The sequence below is a fragment of the Heterodontus francisci genome, chromosome 5 (assembly GCF_036365525.1).
Source record: "Heterodontus francisci isolate sHetFra1 chromosome 5, sHetFra1.hap1, whole genome shotgun sequence".
Taxonomy (NCBI): Eukaryota; Metazoa; Chordata; class Chondrichthyes; order Heterodontiformes; family Heterodontidae; genus Heterodontus; species Heterodontus francisci.
Genome location: NC_090375.1, coordinates 32,606,424 through 32,624,061, shown reverse-complemented (window position 1 = coordinate 32,624,061; position 17,638 = coordinate 32,606,424).

The window sequence follows — 17,638 nt, the reverse complement described above, 5'->3', positions numbered from 1 at the left end:
AAAGCTGTGCTCCTCATAAGGAGAGAAGGAAAATCATCAGACAGATGAAGAAGGCTTTTTGGTCTCTTTTTGCTGGTCTGTCATATGTGAGGCCATATGTTCTATGGCTCAAATAAATGGAAGGGAGGAAATAGCCGTAAAGACAAAAGACGTATTGGTAGGAATAAGCAGATTATTTGACTAGGCTGTGAATGCAAAGTTAGAGAATACAGGTTTAAGATGAGTAAACTGCAAGCAAGGCTGGTTGTCGGCTTTGGCTCAATTATAGCACTCTTGACTCTGTAATAGAAAATTATGAGTTCAAGCACCAAGCTGAAGATATAAGCACATAATCTAGACGAACCCTTCAATGCAGCATGGAAGGAATGTTGCTTTGTCAGAGGTGATGGGCTGGATTTAGATCCCAGCCCGACGTCAGGTTCCGTGGCCGGGGGTGGGGGGTGCGGAAAATCAGAGCGGCAGTGGCCACCACGAAACCCAACACCGGTCCTCCCAGCGGCGGGGAAGCTCCGTGACGGCCCCTCCACCGCTCTGCGACGGGACCCGAGTTAGCATATTTAAATAGCTTGTTTGCATGAATTAAAACATAAACCGTACCATCTCACCTTCAGTTCCTGATTTCACTGTGACGTGCGGCATTCCCATCCAGGGAAAGCTAGCGTCACCGAGATGGGGAAGGGGTGAACTCTGCACTCTAATCGGGGGGGGGGGGGGGGGAAAGGGATGAACTTTGCACTCTGATGGGTGGAGGGGGAAGGGGTGAACTCTGCACTCTAATCGGGGGGGGGGGAAAGGGATGAACTTTGCACTCTGATGGGTGGAGGGGGAAGGGGTGAACTCTGCACTCTAATCGGGGGGGGGGGGGAAGGGATGAAATTTGCACTCTGATGGGTGGAGGGGGAAGGGGTGAACTCTGCACTCTGATTGGGTGGGGGGGGAAGAGGTGAACTCTGCACTCTAATCGGGGGGGGGGAAAGGGATGAACTTTGCACTCTGATGGGTGGAGGGGGAAGGGGTGAACTCTGCACTCTGATTGGGGGGGGGGGAGAAGAGGTGAACTCTGCATTCTAATCGGGGTGGAGGGGAAGGGGTGAACTCTGCAATCTGATTGGAGGGAAGGGATGAACTGCACTGTGATTGGGGGGAAGGGGTGAACTCTGCACTCTGTTGGGGGGAAGGGGTGAACTCTGCACTCTGGTTGGGGGGGTAAGGGGTGAACTCTGCAATCTGATTGGGGGGGAAGGGGTGAACTCTGCACTCTGTGGGGGAAGGGGTGAACTCTGCAATCTGATTGGGGGGAGAAGGGGTGAACTCTGCACTCTGACTGGAGGGGGGAAGAGGTGAACTCTGCACTCTGATTGGGGGCAAAGGGGTGAAATCTGCACTCTGATTGGTGGAGGGGAAAGGGGTGAACTCTGCACTCTGATGGGTGGGAGGGGAGAAGGGGAGAACTCTGCACTCTGATGGGTGGAGGGGAGAAGGGGTGAACTCTGCACTCTGATTGGGGGGGAAGGGGTGAACTCTGCACTCTGATTGGGGGGGGGAAGTGAACTCTGCACTCTGGGGGGGAAGGGGTGAATTCTGCACTCTGATTGCGGGGAAGGGGTGAACTCTGCAATCTGATTGGGGGTGGGGGAAGGGGTGAACTCTGCAATCTGATTGGGGGGGAAGGGGTGAACTCTGCACTCTGTTGGGGGGAAGGGGTGAACTCTGCACTCTGACTGGGGGGTGGGGGTGGCGAAGGGGTGAAATCTGCACTCTGATTGGTGGAGGGGAAAGGGGTGAACTCTGCACTCTGATGGGTGGGAGGGGAGAAGGGGTGAACTCTGCACTCTGATCGGTGGGAGGGGAAAGGGGTGAACTCTGCACTCTGATCGGTGGGAGGGGAGAAGGGGTGAATGCTGCACTCTGATGGGTGGAGGGGAGAAGGGGTGAACTCTGCTCTCTGATGGGTGGGAGGGGAGAAGGGGTGAACTCTGCACTCTGATCGGTGGGAGGGGAAAGGGGTGAACTCTGCTCTCTGATGGGTGGGAGGGGAGAAGGGGTGAATGCTGCACTCTGATGGGTGCAGGGAGAAGGGGTGAACTCTGTGATACACCTTTTAAAAATGGCGGTAGCACCTGTTCCTTCAACAGGTGACACCGTGAACGGCGCTGCTGGGGCTGCCTCTGCCACGTGATTTGAGGTGGAGGGAGGGGGCTGCTGTGACTATGTAAAATGCACACCCGCTGCGTAATCGCATTGGTGCTGGTTCCGTGGGGGACAGCCGCCACATTCCGTGTCCGCTGCCAGGAGCAGGGGTGGGAATACAAAATTCAGCCCAATGTCTTTCCGATTATTTTTATTCATATCATGGGATGTGGGCGTCGCTAGCCAGGCCAGTATTTATTGCCCATCCCTAATTGCCCATGGGAAGGTAGTGGTGAGCTGCCATCTTGAACTGCCGCAGTCCATGTTGGGGTAGGTATACCCACAGTGCTGTTAGAAAGGAAGTTCCAGGATTTTGACCCAGCGACAGTGAAGGAACGGCGATATAGTTCAAAGTCAGGATAGTGTGTGACTTGGACAGGAACTTGCAGGTGGTGGTGTTCCCATGCATCTGCTGCCCTTGTCCTTCTAGTTGGTAGAGGTCAGGGGTTTGGGAGGTACTGCCTAAGGAGCCTTGGTGCGTTGCTGCAGTGCATCTTGTAGATGGTACTCACTGCTGCCACTGTGCATCGGTGGTGAAGGGAGTGAATGTTTGTGGACGGGGTTCCAATCAAGTGGGTTGCTTTGTCCTGGATGGTGTCGAGCTTCTTGAGTATTGTTGGAGCTGCACCCATCCAGGCAAGTGGAGAGTATTCCATCACACTCCTGACTTGTGCCGAGTAGGTGATGGACAGGCTTGGGGAGTCAGGAGGTGAGTTACACACCGCAGGCTTCCTAGCCTCTGATCTTCTCTTGTAGCCACGGTATTTATATGGCTACTCCAGTTCAATTTCTCGTCAATAGTAACTCCCAGGATGTTGATAGTGGGGGATTCAGCGATGGTAATGCCAATGAATGTCGAGGGGAGATGGTTAGATTCTCTCTTGCTGGAGATGGTCATTGCCTGGCACTTGTGTTGATAAACTCTGCTTTCTCAAGTGGATTTAAAAACAGACTTTGGTCTGAAATAGCTGGATTGTACAGTTAAAAAAAAACACATGACCATCCTATCTCACAATGCATAGGCTATGCTTTTTGTTCAATGTGACCAGAGATTACACAGCAAGGTATAAATGGAAATTGATGTATCTCCGCTGCTTCGAAGAACAACCATGATAAGGGTTCACCGGAATGTAGTCAATAGGTGTCAATCAGATGTATATCTTTTTCAGAGTAGGATATCATCTGCATCAGGTCAGCATCTCAGGAAATGGTGAGATCAGGACATGGCTGTTCTCTTGGTTCCTCTTTGTGCCCATATCCAGCCCTACCTGAGCAAAGACCTGCAGAGATGCAACTGACTCTATTGCATAGGTGTCCAAATGTGTTTCTCCAGTGCATCTGTTAACACAATCATTTCCCGGCGGAGCAGCAGGAGAAGGTAGCGACTCTTCGGTGGGTGAGTGAAGGCATCAGGAGCTGTGTTTTGAAAGTAAGTACTTACTGTTTTACTTACTGTTTTCCTTGTCTTTGAGTTTCTTTTGGCGCCGGAGGAACCGGAAGCTGGTCGGCAGCGAGGACTCCTGGGTAGGTATTTTCCTTAAAGGTGCGGAGCTGAGTAAACCCGAGCCACTACACATGTAGTGTCTCCCACCCATCCTCCTCCTCTAACCTAATAATAAGACCCTTTTTACCCTCCTCCTCTAACCAAAAAGGACTGAGCAGGTAAGCTATTTACTGTTTTTGTTAATATCTATAGTTGTACTTAACTAAGGGGTAATTGAATAAAAGAAATGGCAGCCAGTGTAGTGTATTGCTCCTCCTGCAGTATGTTCGAGGTGAGGGGAACCTCCGGTGGCCCTGCCGACTTCACCTGCTGGAAGTGCATCCGTCTCCAGCTCCTATCAGACCGTGTTAGGGAATTGGAGCTGGAGCTGGATGAACTGAGGATCATTCGGGAAGCTGAGGGGTTGATAGATAGAAGCTACACGGAGGTCGTTACTCCACAAATCAAAGGCAGCTGGGTAACAGTTAGAGGTGGGAAGAGGTCAGTGCAGGGATCTCCTGTGGTCGTTCCCCTCAACAACAAGTATACAGTTTTAGATACTGTTGGGGGGGACGGCCTATCGGGGGCAGGCTGCAGTGACCGGGCCTCTGGCACGGGGTCCTGCACTGTGGCTCAGAAGGGAAGGAGGGAGAATGGGAGAGCACTAGTCATCGGGGACTCGATGGTGAGGAGTACGGACAGGCGGTTCTGTGGGCGCAGGCGAGACGCACGGATGGTTTGTTGCCTCCCTGGTGCCAGGGTCCGTGATGTTTGTGATCGCGTCTTCAGGATCCTTAAAGGGGAGGGGGAGCAGCCAGAGGTCGTGGTGCACATTGGCACCAACGACGTAGGAAGGAAGGGTGGCACAGATGTTAGAAGTGAGTTTAGGGAGTTAGGCTGGAAGCTGAAAGCTCGGACGGACAGAGTTGTTATCTCTGGTTTGTTGCCGGCGCCACGTGATAGTGAGGCTAGGAATAGGGAGAGAGCACAGCTGAACACGTGGCTGCAGGAATGGTGTAGGAGGGAGGGCTTCCAGTTCTTGGATAATTGGACTGCATTCTGGGGAAGATGGGACCTGTTCAAACAGGACGGGCTGCATCTGAACCAGAGGGGCACCAATATCCTGGGAGGGAGGTTTGCTAGTACTGTTCGGGAGGGTTTAAACTAGTTTGGGAGGGGGATGGGAACCGGACTTGTAATCCAGGGACCAGTGGGTCCACTCAGAAAGACAAAGAGTGTAGTGAGGTATTGGGGAAGGTAGCACTGTCGCAGAGGACAGATGGGCACGGAGAAGGGTTAAAGTGCGTATACTTCAACGCTAGAAGCATCAGGAATAAGGTGAGTGAATTGAAGGCGTGGATGGGCACTTGGGACTACGATGTTGTGGCCATCACTGAAACGTGGATAGGTGAGGGGGAGGCATGGTTTTTGGAGGTACCTGGTTATAGATGTTTTCATAAGATTAGGAATGGTGGTAAAAGAGGTGGGGGGGTGGCATTGTTAGTTAGAAATAGTGTAACAACTGCTGAAAGAATTTTCGAGGAGGATCTGCCGACTGAGGCACTGTGGGTTGAGGTCAGGAACAGGAAAGGAGCAGTCACCTTGATGGGAGTTTTCTATAGGCCCCCCAATAGCAGCAGGGAGGTGGAAGAGCAGATTGGGAAACAGATTTTGGAAAGGAGCAGAAGTCACAGGGTAGTAATTATGGGGGATTTCAACTTCCCAAATATTGATTGGCAACTCTTTAGATCGAATAGTTTGGATGGGGTAGTGTTTGTGCAGTATGTCCAGGAAGCTTTTCTGACTCAGTATGTAGACTGCCCGACCAGAGGGGAGGCAATATTGGATTTGGTACTAGGTAATGAACCAGGGCAAGTGATAGAGCTGTTGGTGGGCGAGCACTTTGGAGATAGTGATCACAATTCTGTAGCATTCACTGTGGTAATGGAGAGGGATAGGTATGTGCAACAGGGCAAGGTTTACAATTGGGGGAAGGGTAGATATGATGCTGTCAGGCAGGAACTGAGGAGCATAAGTTGGGAGCATATGCTGGCAGGGAAGGGCACGGTCGAAATGTGGAACTTTTTCAAGGAGCAGATAGTAGGGGCCATTGATAAGCATGTCCCTGTCAGACAGGGAAGGGATGGTCATGTGAGGGAACCGTGGTTGACAAGAGAGGTTGAGAGTCTTGTTAGGAAGAAGAAGGATGCGTATATAAAGTTGAGGAAAAAGGGCACAGGCATAGCTCTGGAGGGATACAAGATGGCCAGGAAGGATCTGAAGAAAGGGATTAGGAGAGCTAAGAGAGGGCATGAAAAATGCTTGGCGGGTAGGATAAAAGAAAACCCCAAGGCCTTTTACGCGTATGTCAGAAATATGAGGATGACTAGGGGGACCGTAGGTCCGGTCAAGGACAATAGCGGGAGACTGTGTGTTGAGCCGGAAGAGATAAGTGAGGTTTTGAATGAGTACTTCTCTTCGGTATTTACGAATGAGAAGGGGTGTATTACTGAAGAGGACGGTGTGAAACAGATTGGTAAGCTCGAGGAAGTGCTCGTTAGGAGGGAAGATGTGTTGGGGTTTTTGAATAACTTGAAGATAGACAAGTCTCCCGGGCCTGACGGGGTATATCCAAGGATGTTATGGGAAGCAAGGGATGAAATTGCAGAGCCGCTGGCAATGATCTTTTCATCTTCTCTGCTGACGGGGGTGGTACCAGGTGATTGGAGGGTGGCAAATGTTGTGCCCCTGTTCAAGAAAGGGAATAGGAACAACCCTGGGAATTACAGGCCAGTTAGTCTTACTTCGGTGGTAGGCAAGTTGATGGAAAAGGTGCTGAGGGATAGGATTTCTGAGCATCTGGAAAGACACTGCTTGATTCGGGACAGTCAGCACGGTTTTGTGAGGGGTAGGTCTTGCCTCACAAGCCTGATTGAATTCTTTGAGCAGGTGACCAAGCAAGTGGATGAGGGTAAACCAGTGGATGTGGTGTACATGGATTTTAGTAAGGCATTTGATAAGGTCCCCCATGGTAGACTTATGGAGAAAGTCAGGAGGCATGGGATAGTGGGGAATGTGGCCAGTTGGATTAAGAATTGGCTAACTGATAGAAGGCAGAGAGTGGTCTTAGATGGTAAATACTCAGCCTGGAGCCCAGTTACCAGTGGCGTGCCGCAGGGATCAGTTCTGGGTCCTCTCCTGTTTGTGATTTTTATTAACGACTTGGATGAGGAAGTCGAAGGGTGGGTCAGTAAATTTGCAGATGATACAAAGGTTGGTGGAGTTGTGGATACCGAGGAGGGCTATTGTCGTCTGCAAAGGGACTTGGATAGGTTGCAGTGCTGGGCTGAAAAGTGGCAGATGGAGTTTAACCCTGAAAAGTGTGAGGTCGTCCATTTTGGAAGGACAAACATGAATGCAAAATACTGGGTTAACGGTAGGGTTCTTGGGCATGTGGAGGAGCAGAGAGACCTTGGGGTCTATGTGCATAGATCATTGAAAGTTGCAACTCAAGTGGATAGGGCTGTGAAGAAGGCATATGGGGTGTTAGCGTTCATTAGCAGAGGGATTGAATTTAAGAGCCGTGAGGTGATGATGCAGCTGTACAGGACCTTGGTAAGGCCTCATTTGGAGTACTGTGTGCAGTTCTGGTCGCCTCATTTTAGGAAGGATGTGGAAGCCTTGGAGAGGGTGCAGAGGAGATTTACCAGGATGTTGCCTGGAATGGAGAATAAGTCTTACGAGGAAAGGCTGAACATTCTAGGCCTCTTCTCATTAGAAAGGAGAAGGATGAGGGGTGACATGATAGAGGTTTATAAGATGATCAGGGGAATAGATAGGGTAGACAGTCAGAAACTTTTTCCCCGGGTGGAGCAAAGCGTTACAAGGGGTCATAAATTTAAGGTGAAGGGTGGGAGATATAAGGGGGATGTCAGGGGAAGGTTCTTTACCCAGAGAGTGGTCGAGGCATGGAATGCCTTGCCCGGGGAAGTTGTTGAGTCAGAAACTTTAGGGACTTTCAAAAGGCTTTTGGATAGGTATATGGATAAAGGAGAATGATGGGGTATAGATTAAATTGTCCTTGACAGAGGACAAAGGATCGGCACAACATTGTGGGCCGAAGGGCCTGTTCTGTGCTGTATGTTCTATGTTCTATGTTCTATGTTCTAATCCTTGACGTACAAATGAATCAAGTCATCCTAACTGGAATAGTTGTGAATCATCAGTGAAATGTCCAAACTAACTAATGGAAGGGAGACCTATTTGTGGTTCTATTTCTCGTTCATTGCTTTGCAATGTTTGAATTTTGAGAGCCTGGCCATTTGGTGGACAAATCCTGAATCAGAACACCAAGATCTGTAAGTGTCACCTCATGGGAACATGAATTTAAATTTTATGTGTGGTTCTCAAAGCTCCATGTGCAATCCACAAAGACAGAACACATGGGTATCTGTCATGTTTTGACTTTACCTTTGGGAGGAGGGCTACTTGGAATAAAAAAATTAAACACTTCCATTATATAGCACCTCTTGTAGTCTCAGCTTTGCAGCCACTACCTTTGAAGTGTAGTCACTGTTGGATTGCAGGAAACACAGCATCCAATTTGTGCACAGAAACGTGATAACAACCAGATAATCTGGTTCAGTGATGCTGCTTGAGGGATAAATATTAGCCAGGACACCAGGGAGAACTTCCCTGCTCTTCTTTGAAATAGAACCATGGAATCTTTTACCACCTCCACCGGAGAGGGCAGGCAGGGCCTTGGCTTAATGGGTGGAATTTTATGCTCTCCCCTGCGGCAGGCTTGGAGGTGGGGAGAGCATTAAATCGGGTGGGATGGTGGCGGGGCGCCTCTGCCGAACAACCTTCCTGCCCCGCCGCCAATTGAGGTCCTTAACTAGATATTTACCCTCCAATTAAGGTCCTCTTCCCACTGCAGCCGTGCGGTGGGCGGCCCAGTCACTGTATGGGAAGCACAGTACAAGAAACCACGTGGCTGCTGCCCCGGCGGGGGGGCAGGGGGTCACGGAGTCATGGGTTGGGGGGGGTCCCTCATTCAAAGACACTTAGTGCCTGAACGAGGGACCCAGCATTGGGAAGGGGGCGGCCTGCTGAGGACCACCGCCCCTGCCCTTGCTGCTGACCCCTCCTCTGCGACCCTCACTCCACGAGACCCCTCGTGCCTTGACCTACCTTAAGCCCAGTTCCAGAGCTGCTGCTCAGTGTCTGGTCATTCCAGCTACAACAGCAGCCACCACCTCCACAGTGGCACTGCAGCTGCCGGCCTCTGATTGGCCGGCAACTCTGCAAGGCCGGGACTTCTGGCGATGGGGTCCTAAATCCTATGGAAGGCCGCCGCTGTCCAGTTAAATGCCTGATTGGCACGAAATTCGGCGGGCCTTCTGCAGAAGAGGCGATGTGGGGATCTTAGTGTCAGTTTCCCCTAAAGTCGAGACCCCCTCCGCCAGCATGAAATTCCCCCAAATTCTCAGTTGAATGATGGCACCTCCAACAGCATATATGCCATGCTCACATTGCTGGATGGGGAATTAAACTCACAACCTTCTGAATCAGAGATGAGAGTGCTATCAATTGAGCCACAGCTGACAGACAATATACTGAAAATGCTACTAATGAGTTAAATCTCAAGGGTTTAAGTGACAGGATAGCAGGGCTGGGGGACCAAGATTGGCTTTGAACAGTGTGATTCAGGTGATGAAAGTTAGTTTGGACATTTCATTGATTATTCTCACCTATTCTGATTGAGATGACTTAATTCATTTGAGCTTAGCACGGCTCTTGTGAGACTCGGCATCTTAGGGTCAGAATTGTCAAAAAGGAGAGGAAACCTCATGTTCAAGACCAGTCAGGGCTAACAAAGACTGTGAGAAGACAGCTCTTTGCCCGATCTAGGAATGAAGATACAGTATATAAACAGAAAATACTGGAAATGCTCAGCAGGTCAGGCAGCATCTGTTAACAGTTCAGGTTTCCAGCATCTTTGTTTTTTTGTATTAAGACAAAACAAGCAAAAGCAACATGAGGAAAACCTTTTTCACACAGCGAGTGGTTAAGGTCTGGAATGCAATGCCTGAGAGTGTGGTGAAGGCTGGTTCAATCGAGGCATTCAAAAGGGAAGTAGACTGTTATCTAAGAAGGAAGAATATGCAGGGTTACAGGGAGAAGGCATTAGGTGGATTGCTCATTCCGAGAGCAGGTGTAGACACGATGGGCTGAATGGCCTCCTTCTGTGCTGTAATAATTCTGTGACATAGTAGTTTGGTGTCTCCCAACTAGGTTTTTGTTGTTTTGTGTTGTTACGAAAATGGATGAAGTTTGAAAAGTGTTGGGAACTGCTCAAGTTCAGTCACGTGTATCCTGTCAAATAAACCAGCATCATGTTTTATCAGCATTTTCATCAGTTCTGGATATAGAAAGAATGGAGGAGTACACATGGGTTTGTTTATGTATGGTATCCAGTCCACACCCTGGATTATGCACTCGAATTGGGTGGCATGAGTCACTTCCAGAATGTAAGGGATGTGGGGTCAGGTTATGGGAGCAGCTGCCACCATTGGTGGGCTATCTATGGTGGGCCTAAAATTTGTAACAGCACCCTGGCTGTATTGTACAGACACAAGGCCACATGGGCAAAAGGTAGTACCCAATGGTATTTTGGACAGTTACACTGCAATTACTTTGCGCTCGAAACTGTAGAGAAACACAGCTGAAGAGTTGTATTCAATACCCTTCTTATACTTGGGTACTGTGGTGCATTTATATGCTTGTGATAGAGAGTGCAGCACTCAAACTGTAAATGCAAAATATCCATTACATAGATTTCACAGCACAAAAATAGGCCATTCCGCCTACATGGTCTATGGTAGTGTTTATGCTGCACACGAGCCTCATTCCATTCTAGTTCATCTCACCCTATCAGCATATCCTACTATTCCTCTCTCCCTCACATACTATCATGCAGCCCCCATCTGCCAAGAATGAGACATATTAATTTCGCCACTGTGGTGCATTAAATTTCAAATTGTTGCTGGGAAGAAGAGAAGGCCTGATACAAGGGGTTGCCAAGCCCCCTGGCCGGAAAGACATTTTTGCATACCAGCAGACAGTGTTGGAACAAAGGAGCTATCCCCTACTCCCAATACACAGAACTGACGTGGTCAGACCAGTTTAGTTACATGACTAACTGGCTGTTGCAGAGTTTGAACTGAGAGTTTTAAATTGGAGAAACAGTGTTTGAAGACAGAAAGCTGTTTGCTCCTGGACTGAAAAGACCTCTCATGGTTGTTTCGCCGCAGCCTCTCCTGGGTGCTCCCAACTCTTTCTCACAGAACTGCAAAAAACCGACTGAAGACACATGAACCCCAGGAGAGAAAAGTTTCCTACAGTGAACAAGGTTTAAGAAGAATACTGGGCCCCAAAGAAAAGCAAGACCTTTCACAAAAGAACTCTACAGCGGGCTCGAAGCACAGTAACGAAAATTCCTCCTCCGAGATTGCCTCAAATTTTTCCACTTTATCTTTCCTTCTGCTCTTTTCTGTCCTTATCTGCATGTGTGTATCGCATATGCATGTTAGCGAAGGTGCGTCGTGTATCCGTAGGTGTTAACTGAATCAGAGTTTAAGTTTAATAAAGTTTCACTTTTCTTCTTTGAACCTAAGAAGGCCTGTTTGTGCTCATTTCTTTGCCTTATAATTGGAAAACGGTGAACAAGGATTCACCAAGGGGGAGCTCAAACCACTGTGTGTTTAAAATTAAACCCTGTTACAGTAAGACCAGGTGAAGGCTGAGAGGAACCCCTAGACACCTTTCTCACCTGGTCGTAACAGGGACATATGAAAGTAATCAACAATCTGGGAAAAAAGACCCCATGCATCTGAAACAAATCTCATAAGCAATTATTCACATATACAGCAGAAACATTTTCCAGCCATTCATCTTGTGTTGGTTCATTAAAGTAATTGTTTCACTGTATGAGATTTGTAGTTACAGATGCTTGAACAATTGCCAAAACATTGTCTAAGATAATGGCACAACCGTATCGTATCCTTGATTTATTTTGGCTTCATATGAATGCTACTTATGTTTAACCACCCATGCTGAGGTCACCTTATCTTCTACAGTGAACAAAACAACAGGTACTTAGTATTAAGAATGCACTGAATAATGATTGTCCACATTTGGTCACAATCTGTAACTCAGAGATTGACTGATTCCTGCTTGAATGCGAGTTGCTAGTTGGCAAACTGCTCAATGGAAACCCAGTATGTCATTAGTGACAAGCTCGGAAGTAATATTCTTAGACCTCCTTTGGTCATGGGCTGTGTTGTGCACCCATGTTACATTTGCATTTGATTTTCTTTACTTTTTCAAGTTTTCCCTCTGAATTTCTCCTCAATCTTCTTCTTTTGGAGTTGACATGTTGTGCAGGTGCCGTTCATTGGTGGCAGTGGGATTCCAACCGGTCAAACATTATTGTTGATTATGTATATTGCATATATCAACATTTCAACGGTTTTCAGGAAAAAGTCTTTTTTGTTCTCACTGACGTAACTGTTTCATACTTGAGGTATTTGTGAGTCAGGCGGTGGTACTTGTTGCTTTGCTTTCTATAGCCATTGGTTCCCAATGTGAATCTATAAGATTTTGGAAAAAATTGGCTGTCCACCGAAGCTCCTCAGTCTCATCCTCTCCTCCCATGACAACATGTACTGCACTGTACAATTTGATGGCTCCACTTCTGACAGTTTCAGAGTGAAGAATGGAGTGAAACCTGGTTGTCTCCTCGCCCCCACTCTGCTTGGCAGCTTTTTCTCCATGCTTCTGACTTTTGCCTTCCCTGCAGATCTGGAAGGAGTCTACTTGCATACTAGGTCAGATGGCAAACTCTACAATCTATCAAGGCTGAAAGCAAAGACAAAAACACATCGTGTCCTGTTCAGAGAACTCCTCTATGCTGATGATGCTGCACTAGTCACTCATGCGGAAATTCAGCTACAAACACCCATAGACAGTCTCTCCCACGCCTTGTTCTGCTTGACTATAAGAAAACCATGATCATGGGACAAGGTGTTGCATCTCCATCCCTGATCGCACTAAATAACACCCCACTGGAAGTGGTTAGCAACTTCTGCTACCTTGGGTCCACAGTGACAGACAATCTGTCCCTTGATGCAGAGCTCAATACACGTGTAAGGAAAGCAGCTACCACCATTGGCTGACTTGGAAAACATGCATGGAATAACACCAAGCTGATCCTTAGGACCAAGCTCATGGGTTGTGAGGCCTGTGTTCTCAGCATCTTGCTGTATGGCTGTGAAACATGGGTGACTTACAGCTACCAGGGAAAGAAGCTCAATAATTTCCAACTTCGCTGGCTGCGGTGCATTATGGGTATATCCTGGGAGGACAAAATCACAAATGTGGCAGTCCTCTCAAAGACAAGAGTGCCCAAGTGTGTTGGCAATAATCAAACAGAGACGGCTTCTGTGGATTGGACATATCCATAAGATGGAAGATGGTCGCATACCTAAGGACCTTCTGTATAGTGTGGTAGCCAGGGCCAGACGACCAGTGGGGTCCCCAAAGCTTCACTTCAAGGATGCTTGCAAATGTGACATGAAGGCCCCAAATGTCAACTATCGCACTTGAGAGTCACTAACTGGTGAAAGTGCGAAATGGCGACACATCCTGTGGACTGGTGTGCACTGCTATGACGACCAGTTGCTGCAGTAGCTCAGCAACAGGCACCAACATCAAAAACAAAAACTCACAGCATCACTTGGCAGCTTCATGTGCGGCACTTGTGGCAGAACCTGCCTCTCAAGAATTGGCCTTCACAGCCATCAGCAAAGGTGCACCAAGAGAGGACACCTCACCTAAATGCTGCGTGTCCATCATCTTTCATGGATGGAAGGATGCTAACCATTTGTGAGTCAGGTGGTGTTTATTTTCTATAACCCATTGGTTCCCAATGTGAATCCTCTGTTGAAGAGCACAGTCCTCTGGTAAACTTTTACTGTACTTCAATGAAGGACAGACCAAATTTTCTCTGTAGCATTAAGAAATGTACTGTACAAACAGAATATAATGATTGTAAAGGGCACTGAGTTGCTTGTGGGGAAAAAAACAATCCAGATAAGGAGACTATTATCAAACTAAATAAAACATGGATTTGTTGAAAGGGATTGGAAGTGCACTTTGGTTAATTTGGATGTCAAAGTTATAGGAAAATGAGAATGTTTATGAACAGCAAAGGCCAATAGTACAAAGAGGTCCCTCTCTTTTTGAAAGACTTCAATCAAACTTACCTATTGCCTGTGGTTTCGGCCACCGTAACATTAGAATATTCAAAACCAGTTTAACGTTTGAAAAAAAAACTACTTGTTGGGACTGGCCGAGCTTTTCAAATTTGTGCTAATTTTTTTTGATGGATCAGATTTTTTTTGAATTATCGCCAGTTTTGGCTCTTCTCAAGAGTTGAAAACTAACTGCTCACATTCAGACAGCCTTGGAAGTTTTACACACTCACAGTTTCTTGTTACCCTCCATATAAAGAAATGCTCAGTATATTAAAAAGTTCCTGTGCTCTCAGAACTCTAGGTCAAGGGTCAGTGCTTGAAGTTAATGAGATCAAGGAAAAGTTAGATCGCATTTTAAATAACATAACACAAGAAAATCTACAATGAGGAAAGACCAGGTAGGTCATCTAAGCACCCCTAAGTTTACTGTTGTAGACTTGTCTTGATAAACTTAATTCACCTTTCCCTAGATGAACGAAAAGTCTCAAAAACACTCAATAAATATTCCTAGCTCTGCAGTAAAAGATAAAAATGTTATGTTGTTTCACCTCTATACACACAGTAAATATTTGCATAGACATGTTATCACTTGACTATAATTTAAATGCAAAACTTCATATAGGCCAAATGAATGATTGCTGTATCTCCACCACCCAATTATAGTAACAACATGAGGGCTTCTCCCTCAATGGTCACAAATGTGGAAATATTTTTATGAAGTGTAGAAGAGCTTTACAGATCCCTTTGTCTCTTGAGGTACATATGAACAGGAGGAGGCCATTTAGACCCTTGAGCCTGTTCCACCTTTCAATGAGATCATGGCTGATCTGTAACCTAATTCCATATTAGGCCTTTGCCCCATATATCCCTTTAATACCATTTGTGACAGAAACCACACCATCCAAATGGAAATATATTAATTTCGTCAAATGGAACACTGTTTGAACCTTTTTTACAGGACATTGAACATAACCTGTTTAAAAGGACCACAGAGCTGAACAGCTAAAACATGGCTGCACATTTGCATTCCGAGAGACAGTTGTATAGAGAGACAATGGGAGTGCTCACTGATTCAGTTAGCGAGATGGGTTTTGTCAATACTGGTGATCAAAATACATTGAGAGCCATTGACTTTGTAAGAGACAAACCTCCATCCCTCACACATCTAAATACTTTTTAAATTTTGTGAGTGTTCATGCCTCTACCATCCCTTCAGGTAGTGTGTTCCAGATCCAAACACCCTCTGGGTGAAAAATATTTTCCTCAAATCCCCTGTAAACCTCCTGCCCCTTACCTTAAATCTATGCACCCTGGTTATTTACACCTCCGCTAAGGGAAAACGTTTCTTCCTATCTACCCAATCTATGCCCCTCATAGTTTTGTATACCCCAATCAGGTCCCCCCTCAGCCTTCTCTGCTCTAAGGAAAACAACCCTAGCCTTTTCAGTCTCTCTTCATAGCTGAAATGCTCCAGCCCAGGCAACATCCTGATGAATCTCTGCACCCTCTCCAGTGCAATCACATCCTTCCTGTAGTGTGGTGACCGGTACTGTACACAGTATTTCAGCTGTGGCCTAACCAGCATTTTATACAGCTCCATCATAACCTCCCTGCTCTTATATTCTATGCCTCGACTAATAAAGGCAAGTATCCCATTTGCCTTCCTAACCACCTTATCTACCTGTGCTGCTGCCTTCAGTGATCTATGGACAAGTACACCAAGGTCCCTCTGACACTCTGTATTTCCTAGGGTCCTACCATCCATTGTATATTCCCTTGCCTTGTTAGTCCTCCCAAAATGCATCACCTCACACTTCTCAGGATTAAATTCCATTTGCCACTGCTCTGCCCATCTTACCAGCCCATCTATATCATCCTGTAATCTAAGGCTTTCCTCCTCACTATTTATGACACCACCAATTTTCATGTCATCTGCAAATCTACTGATCATAACTCCTACATTCACGTCTAAATCATTAATGTACACTACAAACAGCAAGGGTCGCAGCACCGATTCCTGAGATACACCATTGGTCACAGGCTTCCACTCGCAAAAACAACCCTCTGCCTCCTGCCACTAAGCCAATTTTGGATCCAATTTGCCAAATTGCCCTGGATCCCCTGGGCTCTTACCTTCTTAACCAATCTCCCATGCGGGATCTTATCAAAAGCCTTACTGAAGTCCATGTAGACTACATCAACTGCTTTACCCTCATCTACACATCTGGTCACCTCCTCGAAAAATTCAACCAAATTTGTGACACACAATCTCCGCCTGACAAAGCCATGTAGCACCGTCATGTCCAGATGAAGAGAGAGGAGAGAGCACTATTGGAGGTGGCAGTAGAGCTGGAAAAACATGGGAAAATAGAAGGCAAATATTGGTAAATGTGTGTGTGTGAGAGAGAGAGAGAGAGAGTACAAATTGGCATCTAGTTATGCTCCTTCCCACAAGTGGAAACATTCGCTCTGTATCAATTCTATCAAAACATTTCATAATTTTAAATACTGCTATGAGATCACTGCCTTTTTTTCAAGAGAAAAGAGGCCCTGATTATTCATCCTTTCCTGATATGTATAACCACACATTTCTGGTATCATCCTTATAGATATTCTCTGCACCCTCTTCAGTGCCTCTATATCTTTTTTATAATATCACGACCAGAACTGCACACAGTCTCTTAAATGTGGTCTAACCAAGGTTCGATAGAGGTTTACAATAACTTCCCTACTTTTCAATTCCATCCTTCTAGAAATAAAACCTAGTGCATTGGCTTGTTTTTTTTTTAAGGCCTTGCTAACTTGTGGCTCAACTTTGAGTGATTGGTGTATTTGTACTCTAAGATTCCTTTGTTCCTCTACCCACCTAGACTCGCACCTTCCAAGTAATAAATTACACCTTAATCTTCCAACCAAAATATACTCACATTTATCTATGTTGAACTTCATTTGTCAATTATTTGCCTATTCTGCAAGTTTATTAATGTTTGCCTGTAATTTGTTGCAGTCCTCCTCAGTATCGACTATCAGCGCCCCACCCCCGCCCCCACCGCAATTTAGTGTCATCCACAAATTTTGAAATTGTGTCTTTGATTCCAAAGTTCAAATCGTTACTGTAAATTGTGAACAGCAGTGATCCCAGCATTGTGGAACACCACTTCCCACCTTCTGCCACTTTGAATAACTACCCTTTACTCCCACTGTCTGCTTTTTGCTTCGAAGCCAGCTGGCGATCCATTCTGTCACTTGTCCCCTGATTCTGCATTCTCTGACCTTACTCATTAGTCTATTGTGGGGCACCTTGTTGAATACCTTTTGAAAATCCAGATAAATTACATCTACTGCATTACCATTGTCTACTCTATCTGTTCTGTCTCAAAAAAATACAATAAGGTTCGTCAAGCAAGATTTTCCCTTTTAAAGCAAAAACTGAAAATCCTGGAAATACTCAGCAGGTCAGGAAGCATCTATGTCATACTTAGTGTGATTGTGATAGGTCAGTATATGCAATTGTTCTTGCTCCTGATTGGTAGGCTAATCTATCCTGTGGTAGGCCATTACATGCTAATGTTCTTGCTGTGTGGTGGATCTTGAGTGTGTGGAGTGTTGTATGTTGTTAAAGTTTGTTGTACTTCAGCATGTTGGC